The following is a 16,338-nucleotide window of genomic DNA, read 5'->3' as shown; positions in this document are numbered from 1 at the left end:
GACAAATTCCAAAGACTCATGAACAGAGTTGTGGTTTGGTTAAAAAACTGTGCAGTCTATTTGCACAATGCAGTCATCTTTACTGGGTCCTGGAAAGACCACGTGGTACAATTGGCAGAGGTCTGTAAACGACTACAAGAAGGAAAACTAGTTGCAAACATAAACAAAACTGAATTCACGAAAGCAGAGGTGACGTTGTTTAGACATTACTTCGGCCATCGAAGGTTAACCCCACGGAACGCTAAGGTGAAGGCCTTTGAGGAATTTGCACAATCAAACTCGAAGAAAGGCGGGCTTCAATATTTGGGACGATGCGGATTCATCCGCAAGTTTGCTCCAAGCTTCAGCAGTGTCATGGCACTGTTAAAAGATTTGCTGAAAAAGAACACAATTTCGGTGGACAGATCAAGGCCAGGAGGCATTTGACAATTTTAAACAATGTTAACCATCGTGTAGTTTTAGCGACACAGAAAGTTTTGAAACCCTTCAAAGTTGCCATCGACGCTCGTCACGTAAGGGTTGGAGCTGTTGTACCACAGAAAGGGGATGGTGGGATCAAACTGTCAGTTGGTCACTTTTCAAAACCCATCAAAGAAAATACTCTACGATCGAATAAGAATTATTGGGTATGGTACTGGCCTGACAGCATTTTAATGTTTATGTCACGAACAATGTGGCAAAAATGGTTGCGTACACAGATCATAATACTCTTACGTTCTTGGAACGAATTACAAACAGGAATATGAGATTATTTCATTGGCGTCTCATGTTGCAGACTCTTAATTTGCAAATCGTGCATGTTGCAGGTCGTAGGATTGTAATAGCAGATACGTTATCACGGATTTAACCGACAAACGAGATGTAATTGATTAGATATCAATGTTTTATATATGCATAGACAGAAGTTAATATGAACATAGATTAATTTTTGAAGAAAAGAATTAGAATCCCTACAGTTGGCAAAGACGCCATTTGGCCCAACAAGTCCACACCAACCTTCTGAAGAGTATCGAACCCAGATCCACTCCCTTACACCTATTATTCCTCATTTCCTCTAACTAATGCATTTAGCCTGCACACCCTGAACATTATGGGCAAATTAGTAAAGCCAACATTATGGACGAAGACACCAGTAATTACTCAAATGTTTCTGAATCAGATTTTAAGTCATCAATCCCAGCACTTTCGAGTAATTAATTACCAGGCACCCATTGTATATTTAAACAAATAACGCAACTATTTATTGAATGCACAATAACTTCAGCACAGAGAAAATTGAACGGCAAAGAAATTTAATTAATGTCTGGATCCACCCTGACAGGCAACATCTACCTGAGGATTCAATTACAACTAAATGACTGCCATCTATTTCAGCATAGTGTACCTTCCAGACTTGCCAAAAACTATTCTCATGTTTGTGGGATCTCATTAACAGCCAACTTCTGCTATCTGGTTCAACACGATGCTCTTCTCGGTGGTCTCTCTGTCTACACGAATCAAGACTGATCCTACGATAAGCCTCCGTTCCTGGCCTTGCAAACAAACAAATCTGGTTTGGTCTGTTCCTTTTGCCACAAGCTGTCTCAAAGGCCACAAGTTATTTTTGTCAGAAGTTTACAGTTCACACCAGTTTTAATGAAAAAAAAGTTCTGTGAAGGTTCTATCACCTGTGCTCCCCGTTGTTTTGGGGATGTTACTCATGTTCTTCTTTGTGATGTCTGGATGGGTATATGAACAGGAGCGGTTTAGACGGACATCGGCCAAATGGGACTGGATTAATTTAGGATATCTGGTCGGCATTGATGTGTTATACCGAGTTCTTTCTGTGCTGTACATGTAAATGATTCCATGACTCAAAGTCTGAATTTAGTTTCTCAGCCATTTCTTTTCTCCCATTGTACTTTTGCCCATTTCTGACTGTCAAGGAATTACGTTCACCAATTTTGTTTTCTTTGAATACTGATAGAACCTAACGCAGAAAAGTTTACTTTGATATGATCTCTGCCAGCTTACTCTCATACTCCATTCTACCGCTTCTTAATCAAACCCTTTGGTTCTCATTTGCTGACTTCGAGTGTGTTCCCAATTGTCAGAGCTATACTTGTTTCTTCCACTTGTTCTGCATCCAATACTACCTCTAACTTCCATCGTCAACCAGGTTTTGGCCACTGTTCTGTTTGCACTCTGACGTCAGACAGGAGTAGACAATTACTGTAGTTGAACACTCTTGTCGTTCATGGTAAAGACACTGGGTTTGAAAATAGAAACAGGGAGATAAGGAAGAAATCGCAGGAGAAGGTCAAGCAGTCAGATTGGCATCAGGAAAATGAAATCATGTCTGACTAATTTATAAGTTTTTTTTCTGAGGAAATCTCAACTTGAGTGGATGGGGGGAGCCAGCAGATATATTTAATTTGGACTTCCGTGTATATTTTAAAGGATACCTCACAAAAGCTTAAATCAGAAGATAAAATCCCACGATATTCGAGGTTGTCCATCAGTGTGGGTACGATATGGATAATAGACAGAAACAGTGAGGGTTATAAATGAATCTGTTACAGGTTGGCAACTCGTGATCATTGGAGTTTTACAGGGCAAACAGCTTGGAGGAAGAAAATTGATCTACTGTAGGCAAATATGCAGACGACAGAACATAAGTGAAATGGCCGGTTGCAAGAGGATTACCAACAGTCTACAGAGAGATATTGGCAGGTTAAGCAAATGTGTAAAGAGATGGCAAATGGAGTATAATGTGGGAAAATACAAAATAGGTCCCTTTTAAATGTATCAATTCTCCCTTTAAACCGCTGCTCTTCTAGTTTTGGAATCCCCTACACTAGGAAAAATACTTTGACTATTTACCCTATCCATCCCACTGATGATTTTATAAACTTCTATAAGGTCACCACTCAGCCTCTGAGGCTGCAGGTAAAGTAGCCCCAGCCTATTCAGCCTCTCCCTTTAGTTCACACAGCGGCCTCGACCTGAACAGACCGAATCAATGGAGGAAGAGGAAATGAAGTGGGCGGGGGGGGAGGGAGGAAGGTGCATGCCACTGAGAAACAACTGAAAAAGGGAAACACATTGGCTGCCACCTCCCCACCCTGTTCAACAGTAAAACACAAAGAGGCAGCTGTGACATGGACACACAAGCAGCACCTCAGAAGATGAAGTTGTGTGGAGGAATGGCCACCAACACATAAAGAGACACAGCACCACGAGAGAGAAGGAGAGGATTACACTCCAAATCCAGAAACATTAGATGTCCCGAGGGGCGCAATGAAGCCCAACCAGCAGCATCGTGATCCTGGTTGTTCCGACTGCACCACCGGTCCGGAAGCTGGGATGCTCTGAATCCAGAGCAGAGCATGGCTGTCCCTCTGTCTGACACAGAGTCGGAATATACCCGGCTTCATTCTTGTCCAGGTGACACTGGCACAGAGCAGCCGCCCCAGGAGACAGCTACCTCAGTGCAGAGAGTTTCAGAACTTTCATCTCCACACCACCTGGATACAGAGCATCCTCCAGGGACCAGAGCCTCACCCCGGGAGGCAGCTACATCAGTGTGGAGAGTGTCCGAACCTTCACCCACACTTCAGGGGAATACAGGTTGGCCCCCGGTGGCCAGAGCCCACCCCACTCCCTCCGGGAGACAGCTAAATCAGTGTGGACTGTTTAGGAACGTTCAGCCCCACACCACGAGGACTCAGGAGTCCACTGGTGACCAGAACACCACCCCGAGAGACAGCTACCTCAGTGCAGACAGACTCCAACATTTGCCCGCACACCAAGGGAATACAGGGAGCTCCCCGGTGACCAGAACACCACCCCGGGAGACAGTTGACTCAGTCTGGCGACTGTCTAAACGTTCGCCCACACCGCACTGGGATGCAGAGAGTCCCCTGGTGACCAGACCGTGGGTGAACAGAGTTTGGGTCTCTTGCTAATTCTATGTACTCCCAAAATGGGGTTTGAAATTGCCGTTTTCACCTGGCCAACTTGAAGGCGGACCTCCTGTTTCTGCAGGAGTGTAGTATTCACCACTCCACCAGCTCCAAGAAAGTGTTGAGCTTAATGGTCCGCAGGCCTTCGATCTGATCGGCGGGACACAATACCGTTCCTTTGGCCCGTGCATTCTGCTGTGAGATGGCAACTTCACCATCTCCGAGGTTAAGGAGGCGGTGGTAATGGGGATTCTCCTTGTAGCAAAGGCTTCCTACAGGAACACTCCCGTGAGACTAATTCATGTGTACGCCCCGATGGTAAAGCGTGCATAGCTGGATGTCCTGCAGCAGCTCCCACTGCTGCTCACGATGTTCTGGGCAGAGACTTCAACTGCAACATTGATGCAGTTGGACGATGCTGACAATGAACCAGATACTACATCCAGATTCCTGATGCAAACGGTTAAAGCTGCATGATAACTTCCGCACCCTACTGCAGATGGATCGCAGCCTGGATACACCTGGACTTGGCCAAGGTGCTATCTGCTCAAGGATAGATTCCCTGTATGTATCTGGCATATTCTCGCTCAGGGTCAAGATTAGAGTGGTGCTGAAAAACACAGCAGGTCAGTCAGCATCCGAGCAGCAGGAAAGTCGACGTTTCGGGCAGGAGGCCTTCATCAGGACTCCTGACCTGCTGTGCTTTTCCAGCACCACTTCTAATCTAGTCTCAGATCTCCAGCATCTGCAGTCCTCACTTTCACCGAGTTGATTCTAACGTTACTGCGAATCCTCTTGCAAGGATACTAAACTTGAAGACGTTCTCCCCCTCTCTCCACAAAGATCTCAGTGAGTGTCTCTCTCACTGTAAACTAATATTCTCTGCCCTGAAGCAATTCCTGATGAAGGGCTCTTGCCGAATCGTCGATTTTCCTGCTCCTTCGATGCTGCCTGACCTGCTGTGCTTTTCCAGCACCACTCTGATCTTGAGTCTAATCTCCAGCATCTGCAGTCCGCACTTTTCCCTGTGTTCTCGCTCAGATCCCTCCACTTCAAGCTGACGTTCTTCTCTGATCACTGCCAACTACTGGCTATCACGTGAACGCAGAATCTGAACGTAAAACTGCTAAAACCGGAAACCGTTGAGAAAAATTGATTTCATAGGTTGGAGAACTGTGAAGCCAGTCTTTGAGGTTATATTAGACGAGTGGGAAACGGTCAAGGGGGACAATAAGAGGTTCTTTATCCGCAAAGATGTTGAAAAGTTGGGAGAACCGGGGGAAACTGTGCAAACTCCAGAAAAGTGTGCAGAGGGTGCTCCTGTTACAGACGATGGGAATCGATGTCACAGACGATCTCCAGAAGGTGAAGAGCCTGTCAGCCTCACTCTTACCTCAAAAGTCTCCAAGATAATCTCCCAGTGCAGAGCAGGATGAGACGTGGTCACCTTTCTTCATCCAGAAAGTACAGAGGTAGAGCTCTGTGCTCCGTAGCCTGAAAGAAGAAGATGGTTTAGTAAAACCAGTCTGACATCCTGAGGATCAGCAAATGCTTTTATGCCAGACTACATGGCATGCAGCCCACAGACCACACAGCCAACCCAGTCATTCCTGTACTCAATCATGGCATTCTTCGCCAACAACCCACAGGAGAGGCTTAAGCAGCTCTGCGTGAGCTGACCATGGCCCTTGAGTCCTTAGAAATGAGTAAAATTCCCTGAAGCGATGGCTTATCGGCCGAATTGTATTCACCTCTGTGGGACTTATTGACCAGGACCTTCTGATAGTGTACAATCGTCTGCTTCGAACAGGTCGCCTGTGTGATCCCATGAACAAAGGTATCATCCACCTCATCTACAATCAGAAGAGGGAGAGGGACGACTGATGAAAAGTGTTTCACTGCTAAATACAGTTTCCAGAATCCTGTCTAAGGTCAACTGTAGCAGGCAGGATGACCTGTGAGAACCTCGTGCTCCTCAGGGATAGGATCGTCTATGTGCAGGGTGGGGGTGTGGACGCCTGTCTCATCAACCTGGACGAAGAGAAGGCTTTTTATAAGCTATCGCTCACCTCCATGTGGGAAGTGCTCTCCAAACTGGGCTTTGCGGATGCAACCTGTGAATATATCTGACTGCTCACTATCAACATCATTAGCGCAGTCGCAAGAAATGGATGGGAATCATAAAGCTTCCTGATCAGATTTAAAGTCAGGCAGTGCTGCTCACTCTCTCCTTTCCTGTTTCATTGTTGCACGAGACGGCAGTAAATAATTCTTGTCCTTTTCTAAATCTTTACCTAATACCTATGCACTGACTACATTTTTAGTGAGATTGCTCAATCCATCATTGCCCATTTATGCATCAATTCTTTGTTATTCTTTTTATTTAGGTTCAGGACCTGGGTTTCAGAATCAATTTCTTCATTTTCCATCTTAAAAATAACGAGGATTCTGAGATTACTGATCCCAATACAATAATACTATCTCATGGCGTTCATAATTTTTAAAGAAAGAGTGAAAAAGTGCTCCCTGCTTGCATCTGTGCTCTTGTATTGACTCAGTGATGCAAGATGTGACAAACTGGAATCCCTACATTGTGGAAACAGGCCCTTCAGCTCATCACGTCCATACCAACCCTCCAAGGGCATCACACCCAAATCCATTCCCCGAGCTAATGCAAACAACCTCGTGCCCCTGAACACATTGGGCAACTTAGCATGGCCAATTCAACTGACCTGCACACCTTTGGATTGTAGAAAGAAACCGGAGGCAACCCGCAGAGACACAGGAAGAGTGTGCAAACACCTCACAGACAGTTGCCTGAGGCTGGAATCGCAACCTGGGTCCCGGGTGCTGTGCGGCAGCAGAGCAAACCACAGAACTACCAGGCCACCCTAGAATTAGTCATTTCAATGTGCCATGTGGCTTTAAGGCCTTGACTGATTATAAGCAGTTCATGATTTTGACATGTTCTTCCAATCTGTTTCAGATCAAATGCCTCATGCATCATCACAACTAATAAATAATAATGGTGAGCTTTCAACAGTGTCTGTATCACTTAATTCATAAGTTGTTGAGGATCTCCCGAAAATTAAAAACAAACGCTCCAGAAGGAATCCTGTTCCCAAATCTGTGAGACATGTGACGGAATTGTTTGATGCGGAAGACCAGGATTCTTTAGCAGCATATCTTTCCAGATCCAGACACATCAGCAATAATTGAGAAGTCCACAGCCCTTCTTCCTGGAACTAACATTTCTCACCACACGTTCATCACCCTAAATGAGCACACGGAGTAACTGGGGATCAGCTTTTCAATCTCTTCCCCGATTAGCAGACTTTTACTTCCAAAAAATCATTCCTGTTTCTATTTGTCATCATAATGAGGTCAGCCAGCAGGATCACATGGGATATGTGTTCCCTGACTGGTGCTGTTACTTGGGTCCAGTCAGGGAGACCGAGCTGATGTCATAGGGTGAATGTCAGGGATATTGAGATGCTGAATCCCTGACTCAGTGAAAGCCTATTGCGAAAGGTGATGCATTTCGAGATGAAGGGTGATTGATGATAGGATGCTGGACTTTGAAGGGTTACGATGTTGCCAAACAATTCTGGCGACAATGCCGATCAGAACCTCTCGGTCTTCACATTCCACACTATCCAGCTCGTGTCCCTTTCTCACCCCAAGCCTACTCCATACTCAAGATGTGCTGAATTTGGTCTGTGACGTCATTCACCCTGGACACTGTTGAGGCAATATTTCATCCTGGACTCTGTCAAGTCAGGACAGAGGATTCTGAGTCAGTCAGCTATTTTGGGGTTTGTCCACTGCTGCCATTTGATGTTAGCACAGGATCGATCCTGACTTTATAAAAAGGGAAAAATAAAAAACAACACCTGGGGAATTGAGAGTCCACGTCGATTTTAGTGCAGCATTGGTTGACCAGAATGATAGCTGGTCAGCAAGGGTTTGATGACGAGGAAGTGAAATGGCACAAACCCAGTGTTGTGCTCCTCAAATTTAGAAAAATCTGAGAGGAATAAGCATTTAAAGAGAATATTGGAATTTACTCGCACTGAATGGACAGAGAGGTTTCTTGTTTGCTCTTGATTTAGAACTAACTTAACAATCTATACATTTATCAATGGTCTGAAAGCTTTCCAAGACTGAAATGAAGGAACAATACATTTCTCCACATTATATTCCACGGCCTATTTTGTGCTCGTTCACTCACTGAACCATTACTTTCCCTTATCAGTGATCCTTTGTCCTTCTTGTATTTTAATGTCACACCGAATATTATGTCAGCCAATGTAACACATGATTGCATCGTCTCAGTCATTGATAGAGAATTTCAATGACTGTGTCTCAAGTAGCAGTCCCTGTGGGACTCACTAACACCTACCTGACTAGCTGATAATGATATATTTATACCTGCTCTCTGTTTTCTCTCCGTTATCTTTTCACACCAAGTCCCATTTCCCCATCACTTCAGGCCTCATAGACAGTACTAACCCCCGAACAAACATTTCTGGAATTTGACATTTCTGCACCCGTGTATGTGCAAATCTCTCCCTGACCTCACCTCTCCATCTCCCTTAAAACAGTACCATCGCATCTTCAGTCAGATGCTTTAGGTTTCTTCACTATACATGTGCAGTACAGTGCAGGTTACAATCACGCCTATCTGCTGCTGCATAGATCGTGTTTGTGTCAGAGTCAGATCGCAGACATCTCCAGGATAGTCTCGCCATGGTGTGAGGATCTGTATTGATTTGAGTTTATGTAACCTTTGAGGGCAATTTTCAGTGAATAGTTTACTTGTTTCAAGTATTGCCTTCATTGAAGAAGTTATGTTCGATTGAGAAGTTGTAATCATGCAAGGTGAGGAATTCTATTGCGATGTCGGATTTGTTAAAACCTGCAATGTGTTATCTCCATTAACCAACTATCATTGCTTCACAGAATAGCCGCTGATAACCAGGGAAGCCACATTCCAGTGTTGATGAGAAAGTTCTCAGAGAGATACTCAACAGCCTGAATTTAATTTCCAAATGGTCCAAGGCAAGGGAATGATGAACTGAACTAAAAGGAGTTTGTAAAGTGGACTGGATAGTGTTGTTTTGTCAATGTTGACATATAGGGTGACACTCTGCTGCCTCACAGTGTCATGGGCTGGGTCTGAGTGAGATTCCTTTGTAGGGTCAGTGTAGCCTCGATCGGCCTTCTTACATGCTGTAGTGATATTTTCAACTTACTCAATATGCATTTTACAATATTTGCCATTGAGCAATTGAGATTTGAACCAATAAACCTCAGTTCTAAAAGTACTCTGTCACAACTGGGAGTTTACTCACCATCGTCACCTGCTTGTTCAATTTTTTAAAAAATGAATTGAACCACATTGTCATGTAAAAGTCCCCCAGACGATGTCCGCAGGTATTATTGAAAGACTTTGAGATTGTATCACCTCAGCAGTGAGTAGAGACTGATTGCCTACTGTGAGAGACGATTTCGGTACAAACAATTGAGATGTGCATGACCCCAAAGTCTAAGGGGAATAGAGCCAAAGGGGTAGGGTAAAACATGCTTCTCTATAATAAAGCACGAGACATCTGCTGCTACGGATTGATAAGACCACTCACATAGACAGAGTAGAAAAACAAGTCCTTGACTGATAAGACTACAGGGTAGAAAAACAACTCGGGAAACGTCTGCTGCAGACTTTGTGATAAGGGATGGAAAATACTGACTGTTTAGAATGTGAACCTCGTGACTCTTTAGAGCTATAGAGGGGAGGGACTTGTCCTGTATTTCATCAGAAACATTGTTAGCCTCGGGACGCCTTTTTCTCAGAAGGGTGCCCAACTCTGCAGACTTGCTAATAAAACTTTGTTTTCCTGAAATTGTCTAGAGCGATTATTGAGAAGCGATTTTCGTTTCTGACAAACTTGGGGGCTCGTCCGATCAACACTCCGGCCGCGAGGTGGGGCTGAGGAAGGACATCGGAGAAGGTGCACCCTGCCGAGTTCGGCAGTCCCTGATTCCTTGCTTGTCGCCCCGCGCGGCTTGAGCGAGTGATATCCGGAAGGCTCAGGAGAACAAAGGAGGGGTGTGGCCGAGGCAGTGGGGACGGTTAACGATCGAGTAATTTCGGTGCACCGAACCCAGGTAAGAACAGACTTGCGGGGACCGTCTTTCCGGAGGACTGGGGACCTGCGGACTGCCTGTAGATTTTTCTACAGAGACGTGGGACTCAGGAATCTAGAGACCGGGGCTCGTCTGTGCGAGATTTTGCAGAGACCATGTTTGCGGAGTAACGTGGACCTACGGGGTGCCTGTGATCTGTTTCACAGAGACGTAGGACACAGGAATCCAAAGACCGGGGGTGCCTGCAAAGGGACCTGGGCGATCACGGGACTGAAGGTCCGGGAATTGGCTAAATAGTGATAGATTATCACGGGATGATACAGGAATCTCCGATTTTACAAAGTCCTCGGCAATGTGAAATAAGGGATCCAAGGCGAATAAGGGAAAGGTAGGCTTGAGCGTAGACAATGAAAAATACCCCGGGGTACCTGCCGATAGTCCATTAGGTATAATGTTAAATAATTGGGATCAGGGTAGGAGAAAAGGAAAATCCAGAAAGAAGATGGTGAGATACTGTCAAACGTGATCCCAAAAACCTATTCAGGGAGACTCAGTGTGGTGGCCTAAATTCGGCACTGATGAAGACTGGGTCCGGCAAGCTCTAATTTTATATGTCAATTCGAAACCTAATGTTACTCGGGAGGAAAGTGATTACACCCTTTGTTGGCTACCAGTCACACTATCTTGCAAAATGAAGGTAGCCAATGAAGACTCGAAAGGGCAGAAAGAATGGGAACCTTTAGACCACTTACCGCCGCCCTACGTGACCCCGTCTGCCCCGCAAAATAGTCCTTCGGGTGGCGACGATTCAGGGGAAGGGGAAGAAAGCGGGAATGAACCACCAGGTGCCTCAGGAGTACAGACTAGATCTCAAGCTGAAAAGAGTCACAGACAAAACTCTGTCCCGATTGCAAGAATGAATCCACTCCGGGAAGTGCCCATGGGAGGCGCGGAAGGAGGGATGGGATATGTGAACCTCCCCTTAACGAGTACTGAAGTACGGAATTACAAGAGGGAGATGAAGGGCCTACTGGAGGACCCCATGGGCCTGGCTGAACAATTAGATCAGTTCCTGGGGCCAAATACTTACACGTGGGAAGAGATGTATTCCATCATGGGAACATTGTTCTCTAGCCAGGAGCGACAGATGATACGACAAGCTGCGCTGTTGGTCTGGGAGAGAGAGGGAGGAGCAGGAGGGGAGCAGAAATTTCCCCTCACCGACCCCGAGTGGGATAAGCAAACGGAAGAAGGAAGACGCAACATGAGGGACATGCGGGAATATTGGATAAAAGGAATAAGGCAGGCAGCCCCGAAGGGGCACAATTTTACCAAGGCCTTTGGGAATCATCAAAACCCGGAAGATACCCCTACAGACTTCCTAGACAGGATTAGGAAGAACTTGCAGCAGTTCGCTGGGGTGGACCCTGAGACGGAAGTGGGACAGCAACTCATACGGGTAGAGTTTGTATCAAAAGCCTGGCCGGACATACGAAAGAAATTAGAGAAAATGCATGATTGGGATAGTAAACCTCTGAGTGAACTACTGCGGGAGGCGCAAAAGGTGTTTGTGAGAAGGGACGATGAGAAGCAAAAGAAGGCGACAAAGATAATGATGCAGACGGTGCAACAAGTGACAGCTGGAAGGAGGGAAAAGGGGGAGCCGTGGCAGGAACCGGAAAGGAGAGAGTCGTGGCAAGATCAGAGGAAAAGAGGACCGGGGCCGGAACAAAGGAAGGGTGGAGGAACTCGAGGTCGCGACAGGGAAACGAGGAGGATACTCAGATGTTACTATTGTAATGAAGAGGGACATTTTAAGCGAGAGTGCCCCCGCTACAAGCGGGAAGTGCGGTCGTACGCCCTGATGGAGGAAGATTAGGGAGGTCGGGGGTTCCTACCCTTGGGGCAAAAGGACTATCGACAGGAACCCCTGGTAAACTTGAAAGTAGGGCCCCAAGGGTCGGAGACTCGGGAGCCGAAAGATCAAGTATAATCCAAATACCCCCCGGCGCCCGAGCAGGAAGAACAGTTATGGGGGTATCTGGCATTGGAGGAAAGACATTGCAAGTCCCAGTAGTGGAGGATGTGGAAATTGGGTATGAACACAGAACTACTAAACGAGACCTCCTTCTACTGCCATCGGCGGGGTTTAATTTGTTAGGAAGAGACTTGCAGGTCAAACTAGGGATTGGAACAGTACCAAGTAACGGGGAAATGGTGGTAAGGTTGTTCGCCCTCACCAAAGAAGATGATCAACAAATAGACCCGGGAGTTTGGTACCGAGAGGGGAACAGAGGGGGTCTAAACATCAAACCTCTCCAAATCACCATGTTACCAGGAAAAGGCCCGGTAAGAAGGAAATAGTATCCGATTGCTATGGAAGGACAGGAACTGTACATCGACGGGTCCTCCCGGTGCATCTGTGGGGTGCGGTACAGTGGCTAAGCGGTCATAGATGGCGCAACAAAACGGACGATCGAGTCCGGACGACTGCCCGGGAAGTGGTCAGCCCAATCCTGTGAGTTGTACGCCCTCCAGAGGGCCCTGAAGTTGTTGGAGGGGAACGTGGGGACTATATATACTGACTCAAAGTATGCATACGGAATCGTTCATACTTTCGGGAAAATCTGGAAAGAGCGAGGATTGATAACTTCCCGGGGAAAAGAATTAGCTCACGAACAAATGATCAGCCTAACGTTGGAAGCCCTGGCGTTGCCTGCAGAACTCGCAGTAGGACATGTACCCGGTCACCAGAAGGGGTCGACACTGGAAGCGGTGGGAAACCGGCTGGCAGATGAGGAAGCCAAGCGGGCAGCGGTCGAAAAACCCGTCCAATTATTAACATTAATACCGTTGAGGGAAGGGCTCGCTAAACAACCCGTCTTCACCCAGGGGGAGATTGATAAAATGGATCAATTGGGTGCCCGGCTAGAAACTAACGGGAAGTGGACGGTTCCTGATGGAAGACAAGTACTAAACAAACAGATCACCAGGAGTATTCTGCACCGATTACACCATCAGACCCACTGGGGGGTGCAAGCCATGTGTGACACCATCCTGAGAGACTATGTATGTAGGGGGATATACACGTTAGCCCAACAACAAGTAGTCGGATGCCCCACTTGCCAGCGAATTAACAAGAAAGCCATGCGTTCTATGCCAGCTGGTGGTCAGCCTCTCGCAATTAGGCCATTCCAGAGGATCCAAATAGACTTTACTGACTTACCCCCAGTACAGAGATGGAAGTATCTGCTAGTAATAGTAGACCATTTCACCCACTGGGGAGAGGCTTTCCCAACCGCCAAAGCCGATGCACCAACCGTGGCCCGTCTATTGTTTGAGAACATAATCCCGAGATATGGCATGATGGAATCTATAGACTCAGACTGCGGGACTCATTTTGTTTCTAGGCTACACCATTTGATCTGTACTGCCCTGGGTATCCAATGGAAATTCCATGCACCCTGGCATCCCCAAAGCTCGGGTCGAGTTGAGAGAATGAATGGTACGCTCAAGACCCAATTGACTAAGCTGATGTTAGAAACTAAGTTACCATGGCCAAAGTGCCTTCCCATTGCCCTATTGAGGATACGTACAGCACCTCGCCGGGATATCGGGGTCTCCCCCGATGAGATGCTGTTCGGATTACCATATTGGAGTAAGGTTGATGGGTGTCCCACTCTACAAGGGGGAGATGTATTTGTCAGAGACTATTTACTGGCCTTATCCCGTTCTTTTGCAGAACTCCGGAGGAAGGGTCTCCTGGCTCAGACTCCGCTGCTCGACTTCCTCTTGCATAAGGTGGAGCCCGGAGATTGGGTACTTGTAAAGACCAGGAGGGCCGAAAAGCTCCAGCCGCAGTGGGAAGGACCGTTCCTGGTCCTGTTAACAACTGAAGCCGTTGTTCGGACGAAAGAAAAAGGGTGGGCCCACGCATCGAGGATAAAGGGGCCTGTTCCGCCAGAAGGAGAGAGCACTTGGACATGCGTGCAAGGAGACAAGCCATTGGTGGTAAAGCTGAAAAGACAGCGACAATGAACTCTACCTGGACTGTATTGGTGGGGATATTGATCGGTTTACTCCTGTATGTGGGGGAGGGCGAGGGGAGATGTGACAAATGTCGGACTACGGTGAGACTTGGGAGTCAGATCTACTCGGGATCATTTGTGTCTCACTCCCATGTGAACGATCGGTGTTACGATGTGAATGCACGGCAAGAATGTTGGGAGGGTGGAAAACCCTATTATCAAGTGTATAATAAAGGGTACGGTGGCAAAGTCCGTGGATGCCCTAAAAATGACCGTTGGGTGTGTGTTAACAAAGATGGGCAGTGGGGCCTACCCTCCGTGTTGCTCAGAGAGCAGGTTGACAGAGTCAAGGAGACCAGAGTTCAGAACACTGAACGGGAGTTAGAGAAAGAGCACGACCGTCAGAGAACGGTCGTTGTCTCTAAAGTGCCATCTATATACAAAGAGGTAGAAGAGCAGATTGAGCTCCCTGATGTAACACAAAACCTGTTTATTGATCTCACCTCTAGGATTGCCACTGTTTTAAATGTTAGCAATTGCTGGGTTTGTGGGGGGCCACATATGTCAGAACGATGGCCGTGATCTGGTCAAAGCTTAGACATATGGGAATTGCTTCAATACAATTGGACACATGTCAACGAAAGGAAAAGCCAGGGGTGGAGACTGACAAATAGCCCTGAGGGCCAGTTATGTGTTGAAGGCAAGGGGACCGTGGAGGTAGGAATTAGTCCCTGTCAGAGTGTATTGAATGCCACCACACAAGTATGGTGGCCTGAGAATATTGCTTGGTACATTGCAAACCGAGATCATCATAATTGCGTTCGGTTACGTACTGATTCCTCCTCTTACGAGCTAAGTGCTGACCCTTCCGATGGCATGAAAAGAGTATGGAGTGGTGGTTGTCACGGGAATCAATGCTGGGATAATCTTGTCCAGACTCTGCCACGGGGCCAAGAATCCGAATACTGGAATTGCAGTGGTCCTGGTCCTTATGAGGGCGTCCCTGGGGTAAAGGAGCTGTGGGATGACGTTGTGAGGCTGGGAGGGCCTTCTCCAGATGGTCTATTTTGGATATGCGGTAATCAGGCATATTCCAAACTGCCCATGGGATGGGCTGGAGTATGCTTCCTGGGTCTAATACGACCTGAATTCTTCCTATTACCCCGGGAGGAAGGCGATGATTTGGGAGTTAAAATCTTTGACTCCCTGCGTAGGTCGCCAAGGGATATCGAAGTCGGTGATTGGGGGGATGAGTGGCCACCGGCCCGTATTATTGAATACTACGGACCTGCTACATGGGCACAGGACGGATCATGGGGATACCGTACTCCTATCTATATGTTAAATCGAATTATCAGGCTCCAAGCAGTCGTAGAGGTCATTACTAATCAGACCGCCCTGGCCCTGGAGTTGCTGGCTAAGCAGCAGAATCAGATGAGGGCTGCTATATACCAAAACCGGCTTGCCTTGGATTATCTGTTGGCCTCGGAAGGGGGCGTGTGCGGGAAGTTTAACTTGACTGACTGCTGTCTGAAAATTGACGATAATGGTAAAGCGGTTGTGAAGATTTCCGATAAAAATCGGAAATTGGCCCATGTGCCGGTACAATCCTGGCGTCCTCTTGGTGGCATCGGATGGTGGGATGGTCTCCTAGGTGGTAGTTGGTGGCGCACAGCGGTACTGGTGGCTGGGGCGGGGGGGGGGCGTAATGCTTCTACTCATCTTACCCTGCCTGACCCCCTGTGTTCAATCTTTAATCCAGAAAAATATTTCCCAACTCCAGGCAGTGGCGGTACCCCAACATGGAACGCAGGAACTTAAGGTGAGGTTGCTGCGAAAGACCAAGGATTTCCCAGGCCCTTGATGGGAAGACGCTTATCTTTGTCATGCACATCTTAAAAAAAAGGGTGGAATTGTGGGAGACGATTTCGGTACAAACAATTGAGATGTGCATGACCCCAAAGTCTAAGGGGAATAGAGCCATAGGGGTAGGGTAAAACATGCTTCTCTATAATAAAGGACGAGACATCTGCTGCTACGGATTGATAAGACCACTCACATAGACAGAGTAGAAAAACAAGTCCTTGACTGATAAGACTACAGGGTAGAAAAACAACTCGGGAAACGTCTGCTGCAGACTTTGTGATAAGGGATGGAAAATACTGACTGTTTAGAATGTGAACCTCGTGACTCTTGAGAGCTATAGAGGGGAGGGACTT

Source organism: Chiloscyllium plagiosum, unplaced genomic scaffold (assembly GCF_037043375.1).
Source record: "Chiloscyllium plagiosum isolate Xiang-an unplaced genomic scaffold, Cpla_swu_hap1 HiC_scaffold_40, whole genome shotgun sequence".
NCBI lineage: Eukaryota > Metazoa > Chordata > Chondrichthyes > Orectolobiformes > Hemiscylliidae > Chiloscyllium > Chiloscyllium plagiosum.
Note: the sequence above shows the minus strand (reverse complement) of the source record.